General features: G+C 38.7%; 1 protein-coding gene across 3 annotated transcripts in view; it reads left to right on the top strand.

Moving 5' to 3' along the window:
- The window catches only part of NDST1 (N-deacetylase and N-sulfotransferase 1), a 217,734-nt gene that overhangs the window by 47,069 nt on the left and 153,052 nt on the right, over positions 1 to 17,613 (top strand). The window contains exon 1 of one of the 3 annotated variants that reach the window (XM_053718661.1): positions 7,922 to 8,122. The exons of the other annotated variants lie outside the window; for them this stretch is intronic. The gene's annotated coding sequence lies outside the window, so the exon portion shown is untranslated. Of the gene's footprint in view, positions 1 to 7,921; positions 8,123 to 17,613 lie in introns of those variants that run through there. 3 annotated transcript variants of the gene reach the window in all.

The following is a 17,613-nucleotide window of genomic DNA, read 5'->3' as shown; positions in this document are numbered from 1 at the left end:
TTCTTTGTGTCCGAATCCAGTTTCAAAGAAGGAACGTTTGTTACACAATTTGGACGTAGTCCGTGCTCTAAAATTCTATTTAGAGGCTACTAAAGATTTCAGACAAACATCTTCTTTGTTTGTTGTTTATTCTGGTAAAAGGAGAGGTCAAAAAGCAACTTCTACCTCTCTTTCTTTTTGGCTTAAAAGCATTATCCGATTGGCTTATGAGACTGCCGGATGGCAGTCTCCTGAAAGAATCACAGCTCACTCCACTAGGGCTGTGGCTTCCACATGGGCCTTCAAGAACGAGGCTTCTGTTGACCAGATATGTAAGGCAGCGACTTGGTCTTCACTGCACACTTTTGCCAAATTTTTCAAATTTGATACTTTTGCTTCTTCGGAGGCTATTTTTGGGAGAAAGGTTTTGCAAGCCGTGGTGCCTTCCATTTAGGTGACCTGATTTGCTCCCTCCCTTCATCCGTGTCCTAAAGCTTTGGTATTGGTTCCCACAAGTAAGGATGACGCCGTGGACCGGACACACCTATGTTGGAGAAAACAGAATTTATGCTTACCTGATAAATTACTTTCTCCAACGGTGTGTCCGGTCCACGGCCCGCCCTGGTTTTTCTAATCAGGTCTGATGAATTATTTTCTCTAACTACAGTCACCACGGTATCATATGGTTTCTCCTATGCATATTTCCTCCTGTACGTCAGTCGAATGACTGGGGTAGGCGGAGCCTAGGAGGGATCATGTGACTGGCTTTGCTGGGCTCTTGCCATTTCCTGTTGGGGAGGAGAATATCCCACAAGTAAGGATGACGCCGTGGACCGGACACACCGTTGGAGAAAGTAATTTATCAGGTAAGCATAAATTCTGTTTTTTTTCATTATTTCAATACCCCTTGTTTGTTTGCCTCTTGTTTTTTGCTTTCAGAGGTCTATGCTACTGCATTTTTTCCCATTCCTGAAACTGTCATATAAGGAAATAGATAATTTTGCTTTATATGTTGTTTTTTCTCTTACATTGTGCAAGATGTCCAAATCTGATCCTGCCTCAGAAGTTTCTGCTGGAACATTGCTGCCTGACATCGGTTCTACCAAAGCTAAGTGCATTTGTTGTAAATTTGTAGAAATTATTGCACCGAATGTCATTTGTAATAGTTGTCATGATACACTTTTACATGCAGATAGTGTTTCCATCAGTAATAGTACATTGCCAGTTGCAGTTCCTTTGACTTCTAATGTGCATGATATACCTGTAAATTTTAAAGAATTTTGTTTCTGATTCTATTATGAAGGCTTTGTCTGCATTTCCACCTTCTAATAAACGTAAAAGGTCTTTTAAAACTTCTCATTTAGCTGATGAAATTTCAAATGATCAACAACATAATAATTCATCCTCTTCTGATGAGGATCTATCTTAAACAGAAGATCCTTCCTCAGACATTGACACTGACAAATCTACTTATTTATTTAAAATAGAGTATATGCGTTCTTTATTAAAAGAAGTGTTAATTACTTTGGATATTGAGGTAACCAGTCCTATTGACGTTCAGTCTAATAAACGTTTAAATGCTGTTTTTAAACCTCCTGTGGTTTCCCCAGGGGTTTTTCCCATTCCTGAGGCTATTTCTGATATGATTTCTAGGGAATGGAATAAGCCAGGTACTTCTTTTTTTCCTTCTTCAAGGTTTAAAAAATTGTATCCTTTACCACCAAAATCTATAGAGTATTGGGAAAAATCCCCAAAGTTGATGGGGCTATTTCTACTCTTACTAAACGTACCACTATTCCTATGGAAGATAGCACTTCCTTTAAGGATCCTTTAGATAGGAAGCTTGAATCTTATCTAAGGAAGGCCTATTTATATTCAGGTCATCTTCTCAGACCTGCTATTTCTTTGACTGATGTTGCGGCTGCATAAACTTTCTGGTTGGAAAATTTAGCACAACACGAATTGGATTCTGACATATCTAGCGTTGTTCGCTTACTGCAACATGCTAATCATTTTATTTGTGATGCCATTTTTGATATTATCAAAATTGATGTTAGATCCATGTCTTTAGCTGTTTTAGCTAGAAGAGCTTTGTGGCTTAAATCTTGGAATGCTGATATGACATCTAAATCTAGATTACTATCTCTTTCTTTCCAAGGTAATAATTTATTTGGTTCTTAGTTGGATTCTATTATTTCAACTATCACTGGGGGAAAAGGAGTTTTTTTGCCCCAGGATAAAAAACCTAAGGGTAAATCTAAGGCTTCTAACCGTTTTCGTTCCTTTCATCAGAATAAAGAACAAAAACTCAATCCTTCCCCCAAGGAATCTGCTTCCAATTGGAAGCCTTCCTCAAATTGGAATAAATCCAAGCCATTTAGGAAACCAAAGTCAGCCCCAAATCTGCATGAAGGTGCGGCCCTCATGCCAGCTCAGCTAGTAGGGGGCAGATTAAGGTTTTTCAAGGATTTTTGGATAAAATCTGTCCAAAATCATTGGATTCAGAGCATTGTCTCTCAAGGGTATCGAATAGGATTCAAAGTAAGACCTCCTGTGAGAAGATTTTTTCTCTCACGCATCTCTGTAAATCCAGTAAAAGCTCAGGCTTTTCTGAAGTGTGTTTCAGATCTGGAGTCTTCAGGGGTAATCATGCCAGTTCCTCCTCAGGAACAAGGTTTGGGGTTTTATTCAAACCTATTCATTGTACCGAAGAAAGAAAATTTATTCTGACCAGTTCTGGATCTAAAAATTTTGAATCGTTATATTAGAGTACCAACTTTCAAGATGGTGACGACTATAAGGACTATTCTGCCTTTTGTTCAGCGAGGACATTATATGTCCACAATAGACTTGCAGGATGCATACCTTCATATTCCGATTTATCCAGGACACTTTCAGTTTCTGAGATTCTCTTTTCTAGACAAGCATTACCAATTTGTTGCTCTTCCATTTGGCCTAGCAACAGCTCCAAGAATCTTTTCAAAGGTTCTGGGTGCCCTACTATCTGTAATCAGAGAACAGGGTATTGCGGTGTTTCCTTATTTGGAAGATATCTTGGTACTAGCTCAGTCTTTACATACTGCAGAATCTCACACGAATCAACTAGTGTTGTTTCTTCGGAAACATGGTTGGAGGATCAATTTACCAAAAAGTTTCTTGATCCCTCAGACAAGGGTCACCTTTTTAGGCTTCCAGATTCAGTGTCCATGACTCTGTCTCTAACAGACAAGAGACATTTAAAATTGGTCACAGCATGCCGGCTCCTTCAGTCTCAGTCATTCCCTTCTGTGGCTATGTGCATGGAAGTTTTAGGTCTCATGACTGCAGCATCGGACGCGATCCCCTTTGCTCGTTTTCACATGAGACCTCTACAGCTTTGTATGCTGAATCAATGGTGCAGGGATTATACAAATATATCACAATTAATATCCTTGAATGCCAATGTACGACACTCTCTGACATGGTGGATAGATCACCATTGTTTGTTTCAAGGGGCTTCTTTTGTTCGCCCAACCCGGACTGTGATCACAACAGATGCGAGTCTTTCAGGTTGGGGAGCTGTTTGGGGATCTCTGACAGCACAAGGGGTTTGGAAATCTCAAGAGGCGAGATTACCAATAAATATTTTAGAACTCCGTGCAATTCTCAGGGCTCTTCAGTTCTGGCCTCTGCTAAAGAGAGAGCTGTTCATTTGTTTTCAGACAGACAATATCACAACTATGGCTTATGTCAATCATCAGGATGGGACTCACAGTCCCCAAGCTATGAAAGAAGTATCTCGGATAGTTGCCTGGGCGGAATCCAGCTCCTGTCTAATATCTGTGGTGCATATCCCAGGCGTAGACAATTGGGAGGCAGATTATCTCAGCTGCCAGACTTTACACCTAGGGGAGTGGTCTCTCCATCCAGATGTGTTTTCTCAGACTGTTCAGATGTGGGGGCTTCCAGAGATAGAGCTCATGGCCTCTCATCTAAACAAGAAACTTCCCAGATACCTGTCCAGGTCCAGGGATATTCAGGCGGAAGCAGTGGATGCGCTGACACTTCCTTGGTGTTATCAACCTGCTTACATCTTCCCCGCCTCTAGTTCTCGTTCCAAGAGTGATCTCCAAAATCATCATGGAACAGTCTTTTGTGTTGCTGGTGGCTCCAGCATGGCCACACAGGTTTTGGTATGCGGATCTGGTTCGGATGTCCAGTTGCCTGCCTTGGCCACTTCCGTTACGGCCGGACCTACTATCTCAAGGTCCGTTTTTCCATCAGGATCTCAAATCATTAAATTTGAAGGTATGGAAATTGAACGCTTAGTTCTAAGTCATAGAGGTTTCTCTGACTCAGTGATTAATACTATATTACGAGTTTTGAAGACTTACAGTTCATGGTGTTCTTCTCATAAATTCTCCTGGCATTCTTTTAAAATTCCTAGAATTTTACAGTTCCTTCAGGATGGTTTGGATAAGGGTTTGTCTGCAAGTTCCTTGAAAGGACAAATCTCCGCTCTTTCTGTTTTATTTCACAGAAAGATTGCTATACTTCCTAATATTCACTGTTTTGTACAGGCTTTAGTTCGTATTAAGCCTGTCATTAAATCAATTTCTCCTCCTTGGAGTCTTAATTTGGTTCTGAAGGCTTTACAGGCTCCTCCATTTGAGCCTATGCATTCTTTGGACATTAAACTACTTTCCTGGAAAGTGTTGTTCCTTTTGGCTATCTCTTCTGCTAGAAGAGTTTCTGAGCTATCTGCTCTTTCTTGTGAGTCTCCTTTTCTGATTTTTCATCAGGATAAGGCAGTTTTGCGGACTTCTTTTCAATTTTTACCTAAGGTTGTGAATTCTAACAACATTAGTAGAGAAATTGTTGTCCCTTCCTTGTGTCCTAATCCTAAGAATTCTTTGGAGAGATCCTTACTTTCTTTGGATGTGGTAAGAGCTTTGAAATATTATGTGGAAGCTACTAAATATTTCAGGAAGACTTCCAGTCTATTTGTTTTATTTTCTGGTCCTAGGAAAGGTCAGCAGGCTTCTGCTATTTCCTTGGCTTCTTGGTTGAAACTTTTGATTCATCAAGCTTATTTGGAGTTGGGTCAGGCCCCGCCTCAGAGAATTACAGCTCATTCTACTAGATCAGTCTCTACTTCGTGGGCTTTTAAGAATGAAGCGTCAGTTGATCAGATTTGCAAAGCGGCGACTTGGTCCTCTTTGCTTACATTTACTAAATTCTACCGTTTTAATGTATTTGCTTCTTCGGAAGCAGTTTTTGGTAGAAAAGTTCTTCAGGCAGCTGTTTCAGTTTGATTCTTCTGCCTTTTGATTTAAGTTTTTTTCTTTCAAAAATGAAAATAAACTTATTTTGTTGTGTTGGGGATTAATTTTTTCAGCGAAATATGGCTGTTTTTATTTTTATTCCCTCCCTCTCTAGTGACTCTTGAGTGGAAGACTCCACATCTTGGGTATTGATATCCCATATGTCACTAGCTCATGGACTCTTGCCAATTACATGAAAGAAAACATAATTTATGTAAGAACTTACCTGATAAATTCATTTCTTTCATATTGGCAAGAGTCCATGAGGCCCACCCTTTGTGTGGTGGTTATGATTTTTTGTATAAAACACAATTATTTCCAAATTTCCTTTGTTGACGCTTTCTATTCCTTTCTTTATCACCCCACTGCTTGGCTATTAGTTAAACTGAATTGTGGGTGTGGTGAGGGGTGTATTTATAGGCATTTTGAGGTTTGGGAAACTTTGCCCCTCCTGGTAGGATTGTATATCCCATATGTCACTAGCTCATGGACTCTTGGCAATATGAAAGAAATGAATTTATCAGGTAAGTTCTTACATAAATTATGTTTTTGCTGAATTCCACATTCAAAGGGAAAGTCTAGTCAAAAATAAACTTTAATGATTCCGATAGGGCATGCAATTTTAAACAACTTTCCAATTTACTTTTATCACTAATTTTGCTTTGTTCTCTTGTTATTCTTAGTTGACGGCTAAACCTAAGTAGACTCCTATGCTAATTTCTTAGACCTTGAAGGCCGCCTCTTATCTGAATGCATTTTAACAGTTTTTAACAACTAGAGGGGGTTAGTTCATGTGTGCCATATAGATAACATTGTGCTCACACCTATTAAAGGGACAGTCAACACCAGAATTTTTGTTGTTTAAAAAGATAGATAATCCCTTTATTACCCATTCCCCAGTTTTGCAAAACCAACACTGTTATATTAATACACTTTTTACTTGTGTGACTAACTTGTATCTAAGCATCTTCTGACCGCCCCTAATCACATTACGCCAATTAGTGCAGTATCTGCCACTAGCCACGGGCGTGATCACAATGCTATCTATGGCCTACAAGAGCTAGCTCTCCCCTGCTGTGAAAAGTAAATAAAATAGAGGCATCCTTCAAGGGCTTATAAATGATCATATGTGCCTTCCTAGGTTTGCTTTCAACTAGAATACCAAGAGAACAAAGCAAAATTGTTGATAAAAGTAAATTGGAAAGTTGTTTAAAATTACATGCCCTATTTGAAAAATGAAAGTGTTTTTTTTTTTTACTTGACTGTCCCTTTAAGTTAAGAACTGAAATAAGGGGGCAGTCTGCAGAGGCTTATATACAAGGTAATCACAGAGGTAAAAAGTGTATTAATATAGCTTTGTTGGTTATGAAACACTATGGACAATAAACAAACATTGGTGTAGACTGTCCCTTTAAATACATTTTGTCATGAGATCCAGGGTGTGGGCAAGGAGAGTAGCCACACCTTTTTTATGGGAGGCCATCAACCAAATAGTAAGCACTGGTTGAAGTTAAAGGATATTGTATATCCTGAGAAGAGTGAATTGAACCTTGTATTTGTTTCACCAGATGTAGGTAATAAAAAAACATTTGTCCCAAAAGCTTGACTTTTTTTGTTAGGGTTATGATAGTCGTAAATAGTAAACATGGAAATACAGGACACACAGAGAAAATAATTAATCAATGATGTCTTGAAATCATGAGGTTTTCATGTCCATGCATTTCCAAGGAAGTATGCTTTCCACAGAGCTGTGTTAAACACAGATTAAATGTGTTTACAAACTGGTTCAGTATGCAACAGATCTTCCCTAGGGAATTGCTTACTTAGATCTTTTATAGAAACGCCTCCACATTTAGTTCTGCTAATTCTTACATTTTTGTATGCCACTTTTTTTAATTGAATAGATGTATTAGTTTAAAAACATCTTTGGCTGTCAATGTATATTACGTCATTTTTAAGGTACATAAAATTAAACTGACCTGATTTTAATCTGGCACGGCCAGTTACATGGCAGTTTGGCTGACTTTTAAAAGACAAACTTATATATTTGTTGAATAAAGCCAAAACCTATTTCTAAAATCTGTTCTATATCCTGGACAATCTTAAAAAAAAATTGAGAGAAATAATTGTAAATGAAGTTGTATTGCACACACATTTCAGAAAGAAAATACGAGGGACTAATTTTTTTTTAATGTGGCTATGTGACCCCGCTCACACACACACAATTTTTACTTTTAGTGCACAAGAACCTCACGACCATATTAAAGTCTTATATTCTAATATTTTGTCAACTTAAAAACTGATTATTTCTTTTAAGTAAACACTAGAAGCATCTATCTTTGGCTCTTTCTGTATGAAATATGAGTGAGCTGAATGCTACAAATATTAATTATGTCTGAGTACAAGCATATCTTTTAATACATTGCTCTCATTTCTTTGGTCTCACACTGTGTGCTTGGCTGACTAAGAGTTTCTGCTGTCTTTTTCTGATTTGTTAAGTAAAGTGAAATTATTTAATGAAATTAAGATATAGATTGTAGTTTTTAGTTTAAAAAAAGTTCTAATAAGTTGAGTGCTTAGGAGTTAAAGAGACAATGTGTCCAGGCAAGCAGTCAATGGTTAATTGTATTGTATTGCAGGCTGGACTCACCCGCACTATTTGTGCAAGCAGCTTCACTCTTTTAGTTGCGCAAATAGCGTAACGAGTTGCTCAGTTCCAAGCACAGGAGCGTGCTGTGAGTAAATTACGTTGGGCACATGGTGAGGCTCCTATTGGCTCAAAGAGCTGCCAGTCAAATAAGACTATCAGAAAATCTGTGACAGAGGCTGCATTGAATCAGGTAACGGAGCCTGACAAAAACGTGATTTTTAGAAGTAGAATTGATGTTTGAACAAAATAAGCACATCAATATGCTAGTTATGAGAAGTGCTCTCAGAATGTTAAGTTATAGAGGCGAATTTACCATCACTTTAAATAAAAAACACTAAAATAAGCCACATATGAGAGCAATATTTTTTCATAAACCTATGCATGCACAGTCTGAATTATACCTTATAAGAATATTTAGGGGCCAGAGATACTTTTAGAAGACACAGTGGTATTTGTATATAGATATATGGAGAAAAACCTAAAAAGTTCAGAGCCAGGGGTAAAATTCTAGTAGCCAGTGGCTCCTTGGTTTGTCGAGCCGTGCCTTAGACCACAATGAACTGTTTACAGGGAAGCTTTATAATACTCTCCCATATAACCAGCAGCGTTATCTACTTAAACTTACAGAGTAGGTATGGTGCTTTCCCTGTAGTGTCTCTTGTTTTTTATGCCAGGCATCATATCTTTCCCAATGTGAATAAAAAGGTAGAGCGACAGTGATCTTTCCAGATATCAGGTGATGCTAGTAAACACTGATGTTCTAAATTGTGCGTCCATGTGGATTGTTACTGAATCAGTAGAAAACATCATAACTGTGTGCACATTAAAGGGACAAATGGTTAAAGGGACAGTCTACTTGAAAATTTTTAGTGTTTAAAAAGATAGATAATCCCATTTCCCAGTTTTGCATAACCAACACTATTATATTAATACACTTTTTACCTCTGTGATTACCTTGTATCTAAAGCCTCTGCAGACTGCCCCCTTATCTCAGTGCTTTTGACAGACATACAGTTGAGTCAATCAGTGCAAGCTCCTAAATAACTCCAAGGGAGTGAGCACAATGTTATCTGTATGACACACATGAACTAGTACTGTCTAACTGTGAAAAACTTTCAAAATGCTCTGAGCTAAGAGGTGATTCTCAACGGTTTAGAAATCAGTTTGAGCCTACCTAGGTTTAGCTTTTCAAAAATACCACCAAGGGAACAAAGCAAATTTGATGATAAAAGTTAATAGGAAAGTTGTTTACAATTGCATGCCCTATCTGAATTGTAAAAGTTTAATTTTGACTAGACTGTCCCTTTAAACACATAATTAAATTCAGCTCTAGAATAGCAATGCACTATTTGAGATGTAGCTGAACACATCTGATGAGCCAGTGACAAGAGGCATGTGTGTAGTAACCAATAACCAGCTAAGCTCCTGTAGTGCTTTGCTGGTCATGAGCATGCTTTTCAACAAATCAATTTGATAATAGAAGTAAATTCAAAAGTCTCGTAAAATGTCATGCTCTCTCTAAACCATTGAAATTTAAATTTGTTCTTCTATATCAATTCTTAACCTTTTAGCAACCATTTAAACATTGTCCTTTAACCCCTTAGTGACCAGAGCACTTTTCCATTTTCTGTCCGTTTGGGACCAAGGCTATTTTTACATTTCTGCGGTGTTTGTGTTTAGCTGAAATTTTCCTCTTACTCATTTACTGTACCCACACATATTATATACCGTTTTTCTCGCCATTAAATGGACTTTCTAAAAATACCATTATTTTCATCATATCTTATCATTTACTATAAAAAAAAATTATAAAATATGAGGAAAAATGGAAAAAAACACACTTTTTCTAACTTTGAACCCCAAAATCTGTTACATATCTACAACCACCAAAAAACACCCATGCTAAATTGTTTCTAAATTTTGTCCTGAGTTTAGAAATACCCAATGTTTACATCTTCTTTGCTTTTTTTGTAACTTATAGGGCCATAAATACAAGTAGCACTTTGCTATTTTCAAACCATTTTTTTTCAAAATTAACGCTAGTTACATTAGAACACTAATATCTTTCAGGAATCCCTGAATATCCATTGACATGTATATATTTTTTTTTAGAAGACATCCCAAATTATTGATCTAGGCCCATTTTGGTATATTTCATGCCACCATTTCACCGCCAAATGCGATCAAATACAAAAAATTGTTCACTTTTTCACAAATTTTTTCACAAACTTTCAGTTTCTCACTGAAATTATTTACATACTGCTTGTGCAATTATGGCATAAATGGTTGTAAATTCTTCTCTGGGATCCCCTTTGTTCAGAAATAGCAGACATATATGGCTTTGGCATTGCTTTTTGGTAATTAGAAGGCCGCTAAATGCCACTGCGCACCACACGTGTATTATGCCCAGCAGTGAAGGGGTTAATTAGGGAGCATGTAAGGAGCTTTTTGGGGTAATTTTAGCTTTAGTGTAGTGTAGTAGACAACCCCAAGTATTGATCTAGGCCCATTTTGGTATATTTCATGCCACCATTTCACCGCCAAATGCGATCAAATTAAAAAAAACGTAAAATTTTTCATAATTTTAGGTTTCTCACTGAAATAATTTACAAACAGCTTGTGCAATTATGGCACAAATGGTTGTAAATGCTTCTCTGGGATCCCCTTTGTTCAGAAATAGCAGACATATATGACTTTGGAGTTGCTTTTTGGTAATTAGAATGCTGCTAAATGGCGCTGCGCATCACACGTGTATTATGGCTAGCAGTGAAGGGGTCAATTAGGTAGCTTGTAGGGAGCTTGCAGGGTTAATTTTAGCTTTAGTGTAAAGATCAGCCTCCCACCTGAAACATCAGACCCCCTGATCCCTCCCAAACATCTCTCTTCCCTCCCCTACCCCACAAATGTCCCCGCCATCTTAAGTACTGGCAGAAACTCTGCCAGTACTAAAATAAAAGGTATATTTGGGCTTTTTTGTGCATTTTTTGTTAGCATATTTACATATGCTTCTGTGTAGGGATCCCCCTTAGCCCCCAACCTCACTGATCCCCCACTAAACAGCTCTCTAACCCTCCCCCTCTGACTTAATGTGCGCCATCTTGGGTACTGGCAGCTGTCTGCCAGTACCCAGTTTAGTGAAAAAAAGCTTTTTTTTTAAATAAAATATGTCCCTTTTCTGTAGTGTAGCTTTCCCCCCCCACCCCTTCCAGATCCCTTAGATGGTTTTTAAAATAAAGTTTATTACATTTTTTTTTTACTTTTACTTTTTAACTTTTCTGTAGTGTAGCGGTTCCCACCCGCTCCCGCCCCGTGCAAGCGCTCGCCCGCCACCCCCCGTGCGCGCCCCCGACGGTCCCGATCCCGCCCCCCGTGACGTCACGCGCAACACCGATGGCCGCCCACCCGCCTCCCAATTCGGCTCCCACCCACCAACGATACCGGCCATCGATGTCCGGTGCAGAGAGGGCCACAGAGTGTCTCTCTCTGCATCGGATGGCCATGTATGGTTATTGCAGGATGCCTCCATATCGAGGCATCACTGCAATAACCGGAAAGCAGCTGGAAGCGAGCAGGATCGCTTCCAGCTGCTTTTCACACCGAGGACGTGCAGGGTACGTCCTCAGGCATTAACTGCCTTTTTTTTGAGGACGTACCCTGCACGTCCTCGGTCATTAAGGGGTTAAAATTAAGCCATAGGGATGCAAGCAGAAATGTTCAGCATTATAGTCTTTGGCATCTATTTATCAAGCTGTCAACTTACCTGCATTCAACGGCACCAATACGCTCGGCTAAGATCGCCTAACATCGCTTCCACGAACCTGAATACGTTCTCCAAAATAATCAAAAAAGCTGTCAAAAAGCCGCGCACCAAGTACGGCGCGATGAGCAGCGGACTGTTGTTAACTAACAGTCATCGATCTCGCTGCTCTTCGGCTTTTTCACTGCTTTATTAGTACCCTGTCACTAAACACCCACACTATACTATACTGTTTACCCCTAAACCGCCGCTCCCGGAGCCCACCGCAACTCTAATAAATGTATTAACCCCTAAACCGCAGCTCACAGACCCTGCCGCAACTAAATAAAGTGTTTAACCCATAAACCCGCCACTCCCGGAGCCCACCGCCACCTACATTATATTTATTAACCCCTAATCTGCCTCCCCCTACACCGCCGCCACCTACATTATATTTATTAACCCCTAATCTGCCCCCCCCCACACCGCCGTCACTATATTAAATGTATTAACCCCTAAACCTAAGTCTAACCCTAACACCCCCTAGCTTAAATATAATTTAAATAAATCTAAATAAATATTCCTAGCATTAAATAAAGTATTCCTATTCAAAACTAAATACTTACCTATAAAATAAACCCTAAGATAGCTACAATATAACTAATAGTTACATTGTAGCTATCTTAGGGTTTATTTTTATTTTACAGGCAAGTTTGTATTTATTTTAACTAGGTACAATAGTTATTAAATAGTTATTAACTATTTAATAACTACCTAGCTAAAATAAATATATACACATATATATATATATATATATATATATATATATATATATATATATATATATATATATATATATATATATATATACAAATATACCTGTAAAATAAAACCTAACCTAAGTTACAATTACACCTAACACTACACTATAATTAAATTAATTCCCTAAATGAACTACAATTAAATAAAATTATCTAAAGTACAAAACCCCCCCACTAAATTACAGAAAATAATAAACAAATTACAAGATTTTTAATCTAATAACACCTAATCTAATCCCCCTAACAAAATAAAAAAAGCCCTACCCTACACTAAATTACAAATAGCCCTTAAAAGGGCCTTTTGCGGGGCATTGCCCCAAAGTAATCAACTCTTTTACCTGTAAAAAAAAATTACAACCTTCCCAACATTAAAACCCACCACCCACACAACCAACCCTACTCTAAAACCCCCCCAACCCCCCCCCCCTTAAAAAAACATAACACTAACCCCTTGAAGATCACCCTACCTTGAGAAGTCTTCACCCAACCGGGCCGAAGTCCTCAACGAAGCCGGGCAAAGTGGCCCTCCAGACGGGCAGAAGTCTTCATCCAAGCCGGGCAGAAGAGGTCCTCCAGACGGGCAGGAGTCTTCATCCAGGCGGCATCGTCTATCTTCATCCATCCGGCGCGGAGCGGCTCCATCTTCAAGACATCCGACGCGGAGCATCCTCTTCATCCGGAGTCTTCTTGAACAATGACGTGTCCTTTAGGTGACGTCATTCAAGATGGCGTCCCTTCAATTCGGATTAGCTGATAGAATTCTATCAGCCAATCGGAATTAAGGTAGGAAAAATCCAATTGGTTGATGCAATCAGCCAATAGGATTGAGCTCGCATTATATTGGCTGATTGGAACAGCCAATAGAATGCAAGCTCAATCCTATTGGATCAGCCAATAGGATTGAACTTCAATCCTATTAGCTGATTGGATCAGCCAATAGGATTTTTCCTACCTTAATTCCGATTCTATCAGCCAATCGGAATTGAAGGTACACCATCTTGGATGACGTCACTTAAAGGATCCCTCATTGTTCAAGAAGACTCCTGATGAAGATGATGCTATGCGTTGGATGTCTTGAAGATGGAGCCGCTCCGCGCTGGATGGATGAAGATAGAAGATGCCGTCTGGAGGACCTCTTCTGCCTGGCTTGGGTGAAGACTTCTGCCCGTCTGGAGGACCACTTCGCCCAGCTTCGTTGAGGACTTCGGCCCGGTTGGGTGAAGACTTCTCAAGGTAGGGTGATCTTCAAGGGGTTAGTGTTAGTTTTTTTTAAGGGGGGATTGGGTGGGTTTTAGAGTAGGGTTGGTTGTGTGGGTAGTGGGTTTTAATGTTGGGGGGTTGTAATTTTTTTTTACAGGTAAAAGAGCTGATTACTTTGGGGCAATGCCCCGCAAAAGGCCCTTTTAAGGGCTATTTGTAATTTAGTGTAGGGTAGGGCTTTTTTATTTTGGGGGGGCTTTTTTATTTTGTTAGGGGGATTAGATTAGGTGTAATTAGTTTAAAAATCTTGTAATTTGTTTTTCTTTCATGTAATTAGCAAGAGTCCATGAGCTAGTGACGTATGGGATATACATTCCTACCAGGAGGGGCAAAGTTTCCCAAACCTTAAAATGCCTATAAATACACCCCTCACCACACCCACAATTCAGTTTTACAAACTTTGCCTCCGATGGAGGTGGTGAAGTAAGTTTGTGCTAGATTCTACGTTGATATGCGCTCCGCAGCAAGTTGGAGCCCGGTTTTCCTCTCAGCGTGCAGTGAATGTCAGAGGGATGTGAGGAGAGTATTGCCTATTTGAATGCAGTGATCTCCTTCTACAGGGTCTATTTCATAGGTTCTCTGTTATCGGTCGTAGAGATTCATCTCTTACCTCCCTTTTCAGATCGACGATATACTCTTATATATACCATTACCTCTGCTGATTCTCGTTTCAGTACTGGTTTGGCTTTCTACAAACATGTAGATGAGTGTCCTGGGGTAAGTAAATCTTATTTTCTGTGACACTCTAAGCTATGGTTGGGCACTTTGTTTATAAAGTTCTAAATATATGTATTCAAACATTTATTTGCCTTGACTCAGAATGTTCAACTTTCCTTATTTTTCAGACAGTCAGTTTCATATTTGGGATAATGCATTTGAATTAATCATTTTTTCTTACCTTCAAAAATGTGACTCTTTTTTTCCTGTGGGCTGTTAGGCTCGCAGGGGCTGAAAATGCTTCATTTTATTGCGTCATTCTTGGCGCGGACTTTTTTGGCGCAAAAATTCTTTTCCGTTTCCGGCGTCATACGTGTCGCCGGAAGTTGCGTCATTTTTTGACGTTATTTTGCGCCAAAAGCATTTAGGCGCCAAATAATGTGGGCGTCTTATTTGGCGCTAAAAAATAAGGGCGTCGCTTTTGTCTCCACATTATTTAAGTCTTATTTTTTCATTGCTTCTGGTTGCTAGAAGCTTGTTTTTTGGCATTTTTTCCCATTCCTGAAACTGTCATTTAAGGAATTTGATCAATTTTGCTTTATATGTTGTTTTTTCTCTTACATATTGCAAGATGTCTCACGTTGCATCTGAGTCAGAAGATACTACAGGAAAATCGCTGTCTAGTGCTGGAGCTACCAAGCTAAGTGTATCTGCTATAATTTTTGGTATCTGTTTCTCCAGCTGTTGTTTGTATTGCATGTCATGACAAACTTATTAATGCAGATAAAATTTCCTTTAGTACTGTTACATTACCTGTTGCTGCTCCGTCAACATCTAATTTTCAGAGTGTTCCTGATAAACATAAGAGATTTTATTTTTTAAATCCATTAAGAAGGCTATGTCTGTTATTTCTCCTTCTAGTTTACATAAAAGTCTTTTAAAAACTTCTCTTTTTTCAGATGAATTTTTAAATGAACATCATCATTCTGATACTGATAATGGTTCTTCTGGTTCAGAGGTTTCTGTCTCAGAGGTTGATGCTGATAAATCTTTGTATTTGTTCAAGATGGAATTTATTCGTTCTTTATTTAAAGAAGTATTAATTGCATTAGAAATAGAGGATTCTGGTCCTCTTGATACTAAATCTAAACGTTTAAATAAGGTTTTTTAATCTCCTGTAGTTATTCCAGAAGTGTTTAATCTCCCTGATGCTATTCTGAAGTAATTTCCAGGGAATGGAATAATTTGGGTAATTCTTTTACTCCTTCTATACGTTTAAGCAATTATATCCTGTGCCATCTGACAGATTAGAGTTTTTTTGGGACAAAATCCCTAAGGTTATGGGGCTGTCTCTACTCCTGCTAAATGTGCTACTATTCCTACGGTAGATAGTAATTCATTTTAAGGATCCTTTAGATAGGAAAATTGAATCCTTTCTAAGAAAAGCTTACTTATGTTCAGGTAATCTTCTTAGACCTGCTATATTTTTAGCGGATGTTGCTGCAGCTTCAACTTTTTGGTTAGAAGCTTTAGCGCAACAAGTAACAGATCATAATTTTATAGCATTATTATTATTCTATAACATGCTAATAATTTTATTGGTGATACCATCTTTTGATATCATTAGAGTTGATGTCAGGTATATGTCTCTAGCTATTTTAGCTAGAAAAGCTTTATGGATTAAACTTGGAATGCTGACATGTCTTCTAAGTCAACTTTGCTTTCCTTTTCTTTCCAGGGTAATAAATTATTATTTCAACTGTTTCTGGAAGGAAGGGAACTTTTTTACCAAAGGATAAAAAATCTAAGGTAAATTTAGGTCTAATAATCATTTTTCGTTCCTTTCCTCACAATAAGGAACAAAAGCCTGATCCTTCATCCTCAGGAGCGGTATCAGTTTGGAAACTATTTCCAGTTTGGAATATATCCAAGCCTTATAGAAAACCTATAGCCAGCTCCTAAGTACCCATGAAGGTGCGGACCTTATTCCAGCTCAGCTGGTATGGGGCAGATTACGTTTTCTTCAAAGAAATTTTGATCAATTCCGTTCTCAATTTCTGGTTTTAGAACATTGTTTCAGAAAGGTACAGCATTGGCTTCAGTTAAGGCCTCCTGCTAAGAGATTTTTCTTTCCCGTGTCCCAGTTAACACAGCAAAGGCTCAGCATTTCTGAAATGTGTTTTAGATCTAGAGTTGGTTGGAGTAATTATGCCAGTTCCAGTTCTGGAACAGGGGCTGGGGTTTTATTTTATCTCTTCATTGTACCAAAGAAGGTCAATTCCTTCAGACCAGTTCCGGATCTATCAATATTGAATCGTTATGTAAGGATTCCAACATTCAGTTTCTGTAGGACTGTCCTGCCTTTTGTTTAGCAAGGGCATTATATGTCTACAATAGATTTACAGGATGTGTATCTGCATATTCCGATTCATCCAGATCACTTTTAGTGTCTGAGATTCTCTTTTTAGACAAGCATTACCAGTTTTGTGGCTCTAGCCTCAGTTCCAAGAATTTTTTTCAAAGGTTCTCGGTGCCCTTCTTTCTGTAATCAGAGAACAGGTATTTGGTATTTCCTTATTGGACGATATCTGGGTACTTGCTCAGTCTTCTCATTTTTTCGAAGAATCTCATACGAATCGACTTGTGTTGTTTCTTCAGTTCATGGTTGGAGGATCAATTTACCAATCAGTTCATTGATTCCTCAGACAAGGGTAACCTTTTTAGGTTTCTAGAATAGATTCAGTGTCTATGACTCTGTCCTTGTCAGGCAAGAGAAGTTTAACATTGATTTCAGCTTGTCAAAACCTTCAGTCACAATCATTCCCTTTGGTAGCCTTATGCATGGAAATTTTAGGTCTTAGGACTGCCTCATCAGATGTGATCTCCTTTGCTCGTTTTCACATGCGCCCTCTTCAACTCTGTATGCTGAACAAATGGTGCAGGGATTACTCAAAGATATCTCACTTAATATCTTTTAACCGATTATACGACACTCTCTGACATGGTGGACAGATCACCATCGTTTAGTTCAGGGGGCTTCTTTGTTCTTCCGACCTAGACTATAATCTCAACAGATGCAAGTCTTACAGGTTGGGGAGCTGTGTGGGGGTATCTGACGGCACAAGGGGTTTGGGAATCTCAGGAGGTGAGATTTCCGATCAATATTTTGGAACTCCGTGCAATTTCAGAGCTCTTCAGTCTTGGCCT

This window comes from Bombina bombina, chromosome 6 (genome assembly GCF_027579735.1).
Source record: "Bombina bombina isolate aBomBom1 chromosome 6, aBomBom1.pri, whole genome shotgun sequence".
Lineage (NCBI taxonomy): Eukaryota > Metazoa > Chordata > Amphibia > Anura > Bombinatoridae > Bombina > Bombina bombina.
Note: the sequence above shows the minus strand (reverse complement) of the source record. Positions and strands in the feature narration are given on the sequence as shown.